Source organism: Bos indicus x Bos taurus, chromosome X (genome assembly GCF_003369695.1).
Source record: "Bos indicus x Bos taurus breed Angus x Brahman F1 hybrid chromosome X, Bos_hybrid_MaternalHap_v2.0, whole genome shotgun sequence".
Lineage (NCBI taxonomy): Eukaryota > Metazoa > Chordata > Mammalia > Artiodactyla > Bovidae > Bos > Bos indicus x Bos taurus.
In genome coordinates, this window is record NC_040105.1 from 73,325,551 (window position 1) to 73,333,037 (window position 7,487).

Genomic DNA, 7,487 nt, shown 5'->3' on the forward strand with positions numbered 1-7,487 from the left:
GACCAACCTAGACAGCATATTAAAAAGCAGAGACATTACTTTGGCAACAAAGGTCCATCTAGTCAAGGCTATGATTTTTCCAGTAGTCATGTATGGATGTGAGAGTTGGACTATAAAGAAAGCTGAGTGCCGAAGAATTGATGCTTTTGAACTGTGGTGTTGTAGAAGACTCTTAGGAGTCACTTGGACTGCAAGGAGATCCAACCAGTCCATCCAAAGAAAATCAGTCCTGAATATTCATTGGAAGGACTGATGTTGAAGCTGAAACTCCAATACTTTAGCCACCTGATGCAAAGAACTGACTCATTTGAAATGACCCTGATGCTGGGAAAGATTGAAGGTGGGAGAAAAAAGGGAAAACAGGATGAGATGGTTGGATGGCATCATTGACTCTATGGACATGAGTTTGAGTAAGCTCTGGGAGTTGGTGATGGACAGGCAAGCCTGTCGTGATGCAGTCCATGGAGTTGCAAAGAGTCGGACATGACTGAGCAACTGAACTGAACTGATCAGCCATATGTGCAATGAACATGCTTTATAACAGAAAGATTTTGCCTCAACCCTGTAGGGGATAATCACAAATGGAACGTTCATTCAACATCTACTAGGCTATTTCATTTGACTGATCTCAGATGATGTGATATATAGTAGAACTAGTGGATCTCAGATGAAAGAGGAATTATGTCATTAACCAGCCACAATAGCTGGATGTTTTTGTTTGAAGGATCATACTCTATTGAGACCTCAATAACAGTCTCTGCTGCTGGTAGATTGGGCATTTAGCAGTAAAGTAGTTATATCAGCCTTGGTTAGAGAAACCCTTTGTCTAGCTCTCAGTGCTGTCATCGTAGCCACTTTATTCATAGTTCCATTAAAAAAAAAAGCACTGGGATAGCCTAGGAAAGAGGTTGACTGAATCTATAGAGTTAATTGCCCTATTCACTTAAATGTTGAGAGCTTCCTGAACATTAATGTGTGTTACAAACTTTGTCATGTTTTACCCATTCTTATGTGTCATTTACATGCCTCTACCCTAAATTTCTTTGTCTCCAGTATTTTAATATTTTTATTTCCAGGACTCTTATCAGCCAGCCAAGCCATTTATCATTGCCCAAAAGTCCATGGATACACATACTTTCAGCCATTTCTCCTACATTTTATCAGTTAGCTATTGCTATATAATAAATCACTCCAAAATTCAGCTGTTTAAAACAGTAAATACATATTTTTACTCATGAGATTTTGATCAGCTAAATGATTCTGTTTTTCTAGACTATGCTTGGTTGATCTCAGTTGGTCTTATTCATGCATCTGTGGCCAACTAGTGCATCAGCTGAGAGACAGGTTGGTCTAGGGAGACTTTTCTCACATGTATGGTAATTTGTTGCCTATTGCTTAGGATAAACTGGGGCAAGGCTACATGCATCTCATCATCCAGCAAACTATCCTGGACTTATTCATATGATCATCTCAGGGTTCTGAGAGAGAGGAAAAACATAGAAAACCTCTTGAGTACTAGGCCATGAACTGGTACTTAGTACTACATCCAATAGGCCAAATAAATCATAAGGCCAGCCCAAGGATTAAAGGGGTGGAGAAATAGACTCTACCTCTTAATGGGAGGAGTTGAAAAATTAGAAAGAACAGGTTAAGGAATTGTGGTCATTTTTTCTAAATAATTTATTATATACAGCAAATTGATAACCAGGTGTACTATGTAAAACTTTTCCAAGTGGGAAAATTTTCACTTATTTCTGTCTTTTAGGGACATCTATATATATGGCTGGTAGAAACATTTACAACAGCATATTGAACCTACTATATATGAACAAGGACCTCTCTCTTTTTACAGTTGATCATATGGTACACTAGGAGAGGGAGAGGCATCAAAGCAACAGAGGTAAGTGACATGAGATCTAGGCCTTCTGTTTGTGCAACTTACTTGAGACTTTAGGACCAGTCTATTGTATTATGGATTGCTATTGACATAGTGGATCTGATAATAACCAGTTCATGATGGTCAGCTCTAGTAGTAGTCACTGATGTCCCTTAGTCATGCGTTTAGTCTCTACTTAGGGTCTAGTGTTAGTTGTTCAGTCATGTACAACTCTTTGCAACACCAGGGACTGTAGCCCTCCAGGCTCCCCCGCCAATGGGACTCTCAAGGCAAAAATACTGGAGTGGGTAGCCATTCCTTTCTCCAGTGGATCTTACTGACCCAAGGATTGAACTCAGGTCTCCCACATCACAGGCAGATTCTTTACCAGTTGAGCCACTGGGGAATCCCCTACTAGGGTCTAGTAGCATATATAGGTCTTCTTTTCAAACATCAAGTAGTTATCTGCTGCAGAAGGCATGGCCTTGTTCCACTACCCTTTGAGTCTGTGTTATAACTCTCTAATTGGGGTCATAAAATCCACACAACATCCCCATCCACTATATCTTTAACAGCATCAAATCTGCCTGGTCATATGACCTAAAACCAGGCAGCATTCACCTTCATCTTTTCCAGACCATCTGTTATAGGTCTAAAATTAAGGCCCAATATTATATGCTCCCTTGATACCTGAAACCAGTAATGCCCCAAGTGGCTTAAAGCAAAGTTTCCCTTTGTGGATAATGTCTCCTCGTCAGACCACCATCCCTATCAAGGGTGCCAGGCACAGTTCCTGCTTATCCCTGGATAGTGGGTTTCAGTTCTCTGCCAGCCATATTTATTTATTTAATATAAATTATTTATTTTAATTGGAGGCTAATTACTTTACAATATTGTAGTGGTTTTGCCATACATTGACATGAATCTGCCACGGGTGTATATATGTTCCCCATCCTGAACCCCCCTCCCACTTCCCTCCACATCCCATCCTCTGGGTCATCCCAGTGCACCAGCACCAAGCACCCTGTCTCATGCATCAAACCTGGACTGTCTGCTAGCCATAATTATCCAAACAAGCCAATTTCATGTTCTGACAAAAACTAGGCAGCATCCTACTCTCTTGACATTATAAAGCCTGCCTTCTGCAGCCCTTTCTTGTTAACTCTATTTCAGGTTGCAACACACAGGTAGTATTATGTGACATATGGTGTCCTCCTTCCTTGGGCTGTGAGTATATATGACTCTCAAACTGCTGTTAATTTCATCTGTCCAGTGTTGGTTGTGTGTTTGACCAATGCCATAATTCTAGGGTGTTCCTCACCAATGGGGATGAATGGGAAGCAATTAAAATAACCTTTCTTACTGCTCATAGCCTTACTCAAAACTGAGCCTTTTAAAAGTCTTGATAAATGGGTAAGAACACTATTTCCAAGTGTAATATACCACTACATCCAAAGTTCAATGATGACTGCCAATCACTGGATTGCTTTTACATTGGAAGGGGATCCAATATAAGATTTCTGCCAGATGTTGAATACTCCAACCCAGTTATTACCCGTGGACTGCAGAAATAACAATGACATGGGTCCATAGAATCTCTGGCTCCACTGTCAGATTGATTTAGGCCAGAATTCCATGTATCATCCCGGCCTCCTTAAACTCCCATCTTACCTAATATGTCAGGTCCTTTAAGATCAATGTCATCTCCAACTTTATATCAAAGAGTTTTTTCCTTGAATATCTTTTGTCAGATATTAATATTGCTATATTCCTTTTAATTTTTTAAATTTTTATTTCATTCTTTGCATTTTCAGAACTTGTTTTTGTATCTGTGCACACAGTGGTCTTGGTCAATGACTCACCCATATTTTCTGCATCTACATGAAGTACTTTTGCTAAAGTTCTAAAAAATGCCTTTGTGGCCCTATGTCACATAGAATGGTGATGATCAGGAAATCCATTCACTCAATTATCATTCTATACAATGCACTCCTTGGTGCAGAAGATGGAGAGATGAATTTAAAAAAGGGAAAGAAGTCTCTCACTTCTTGAACTGGACACAGGAGTTCTCAAATTAAAACCAGAAATCATAAAAAGAGGGAGCAGGTGCTTACTGGCAACATGAATACTAGACACCAGACTGGACAGTGAACTGTATTTCCTTGCGAAGTTTTCAAAACACTCAACCAAGCACTGCCTTAAGTCCAGCAAGTACAATGCTCTGGAAGATTCCACCACAATGCAGTGGCTGGCATTTATGGATGAGGATGCAGGCTGAGCATTCCTGCCACAAACACCCCAGTCCCCTGATTCTAGCTGAAGGTGATGGCCTCCAGCTGCTGCTTGCCCTCTATGGCCATGGCACACTGCATGGCACTGGGGATTACCTTCTTCCACTCATTGGGCACATTGTTCTCCTGCTGCTTCAGATCAAACACCTTGGTAAAAGCCTTGGTGCAGGAGCCACACATGAAGGGCTTCTTGCCATTTTGCCTTTGCTCGTGGTCCTTGAGGTGGGACTTGTTCTTGAAGGCTTTGTTGTATATGTAACAGAGGAGGCACCTCTCCTTGCTGTGAACCCTCACATGCTTCTTTAAGTCTGGAGCATGGATGAATAACTTGCTGCACACCTTGCAGCTGTAGGGCTTGTAGCCTCCATGGGTCTTCAGGTTCTTCTTCATGTGTGCCTGGGTGGTGAAGCCTTTGGTGAACATCTTGTAGACAAAGGGCCGGTCAGCCATGTACAACTTTTTGTGCTTCCTCAGCCAGCCCTCATCTGAAAGCGTCTTCCCACAGGCCTGGCAGGTGATCTGTTCCTGGTGATGGTCATCCAATAGGTACTCAAACTTCATGTTGCTGGCAGCTGTGGTCCAGCCTGGAGTCTGTTCATCCTTCACTTTTCCCATCTCATCATTAAATGTTAAGGCATTGAGGGGTCTGGGATCCCAGATCCTTGGACTTGGGGGTCTCCATGGATTTGAATTCCTGGCGGTAGCTGTTAACTTGCCCTACTCCTCGATCCCCAGCTCTTTCAAGACTGTTTCCTGGACTCTGAACATCATCTTGGGTGACTTACTGTCCTTCTGACTTGCAGGGGAAGGGGGAGAAATGCCTCTAGTGTGTCACTGGAGGGACTGTTGTCCGCTTTCCGAGTTCCTCCATGTCTTCATTCTGAGTGTCAGCAGCATCTCCAATGGGGTAATTGATCTTGAGGTAGTACTTGCTTTTGGATTGATCATTATTTTTGCCTGGACTGGACACATCCAACTTCTGAGAACAGTTTATCAAAAAATCAGATACCAAGAATCTGACCCGATGACATCATTAAGTTAACATTTTTTTCCCCAACAGAAACCTTTAACCATTTACATATAATTCAAGACCTCTTCAAATATATCAGAATGGAAAAAAATCTGTTCCTATTACTGAAGAGATATCAACCTCAAGCTTATCAAAAAGCTTTCTAAAATAGGTACCACAGGGGGCAATGGTATATCTGTGTGCTCTGAACTTTACATCATCAGCCACAATTGCAATATTGAAAAATTCTCCTTCCAGGTTTTGCTCATGTAGTGTCTTCAGAGACAGAGTTTTATGATCTTCATCATATTTAATGGATGGTTTCAAACATACTGATTGAAAATTCCATGAACGCCCAAGACGGTGGAGGAATAGTACGAGGAGACCACTTTCTTCCCCACAAATTCATCAAAAGAATTTGAATGCTGAGCAACTTTCACAAAACAACTTTTGAATGCTGGCAGAGGACACCAGACACCCAGAAAGGCAGCCTATTCTCTTCAAAATGAGGTAGGACACTTCAGTGTCTGGTTTCCGCCCTGCAGCAGATGAATGGATAAGAAAGCTGTGGTACACATACACAATGGAGTATTACTCAGCCATTAAAAAGAATACATTTGAATCAGTCCTAATGAGGTGGATGAAACTGGAGCCTATTATACAGAGTGAAGTAAGCCAGAAGGAAAAACACCAATACAGTATACTAACGCATATATATGGAATTTAGAAAGATGGTAACAATAACCCTGTGTACGAGACAGCAAGAGACACTGATGTATAGAACAGTCTTATGGACTCTGTGGGAGAGGGAGAGGGTGGGAAGATTTGGGAGAATGGCATTGAAACAGGTAAAATATCATGTATGAAACGAGATGCCAGTCCAGGTTCGATGCATGATACTGGATGCTTGGGGCTAGTGCACTGGGATGACCCAGAGGAATGGTATGGGGAGGGAGGAGGGAGGAGGGTTCAGGATGGGGAACACATGTATACCTGTGGCGGAATCATTTTGATATTTGGCAAAACTAATACAATTATGTAAAGTTTAAAAATAAAAGAAAATTAAAAGCCAAAAAAAAAAAATGAGGTAGGACAAAATATAAAACATTAAAAAAAGAGAGACAAAAGAATTAGGGATGGAGACCCATCCTGGGGAGGGAGTCATGAAGAAGTTTCCAAACAGTAAGAAACCCTCTCACAGGCAGGTCTGGGGGTAGTTTCGGAATCTTAGAGGGCAACATAACTGGGAGGGAAAAGCACTACAGAATATGTGACTAACCGCAACTCCCAGAGGAGAAGAAGCCCAGATGCTCGCCTCTGCCACCAGTGAGCAGGGGCTGGACAGGGAGGCATGGACTGCATCATTGGTGCTTAGGGTAAGGACCAGGTCTGAATGCCCTGAAGACAATCTGAGGGAGCTAAAGTGAGATAGCAACCCAAACTGTGGCATTGCCAGAGGTGGGGGGTTGGGGGAAAGAGAACTTTCCCTTGAAAGGTGCTAACAAGCAGCCAGGCTGCTCAAAGAAGAAAGGATTGAGTGAATACCAAAGGAGAGCTAGCTGGCTGCTAATAGGGCCCTTTCCCCCGGCTGAAAGCAGAGACTCAGGTGTAGGACAGCCAGAGCCAAAAGGCGAGGGGCAATCTCGGCCCCAGAGACCCGCATCCTTCACCACATTCTGAGCAGGCTCCCAGTTGCTAACCACGTCTTCCTGGGATCCTGGATGGTTAGCATCTGCCAGCAGGGTCACAGCCTGAGATCAGCTCCTCAGAGGAGACACATGGCATACCTGAGACAGTGCTCTCATGGCACATGGGGGAAACCTAGAAGCTGGGACAGGGGAGGTGATTAAGATGCATGGCCCACCTGGGACAGTGTGGCCACCAAGCACCTGACCTACTGAGCTGCTTGGACCTGGGAAGGGCACAAAACAAATGCCCAACTTAGTATGTACCCTTGTGGAGTACCAAAAAACCTGAACCTAAGCAGCCTAGACCTGGGAAATGCACTAAATGCATTGGACAGTGGCCATGCAGAGTACCCTGGAGCTTGAGCAGTATAGAGCCAGAAAGCACATGCCACGAACTGGGGCAAACCCAGTGTGGTCCATACACTGAGAACACACCCCCCACACACCAGCAATATTTTTTGAAGTGTCCCTCCCTCCCCACAACACAACTGAACAAGTGAACCTAAATAAGTGACCACCTGTGGCCCCTTGTGTCAGGGAGGAAATTAGACTCTGAAGAGACTTGCAAACAGAGGAAGTTAAAATAAACAAAGAAGAGGGAACGGCTCTGGAAGTGACAGGTG

At 43.1% G+C, this 7,487-nt stretch overlaps 1 pseudogene; it reads right to left on the reverse strand.

Moving 5' to 3' along the window:
• Nucleotides 1-4,188: 4,188 nt before the first annotated feature.
• On the reverse strand, nucleotides 4,189-5,525 carry LOC113888082 (annotated as a pseudogene).
• Between the last annotated feature and the right edge of the window lie 1,962 nt (nucleotides 5,526-7,487).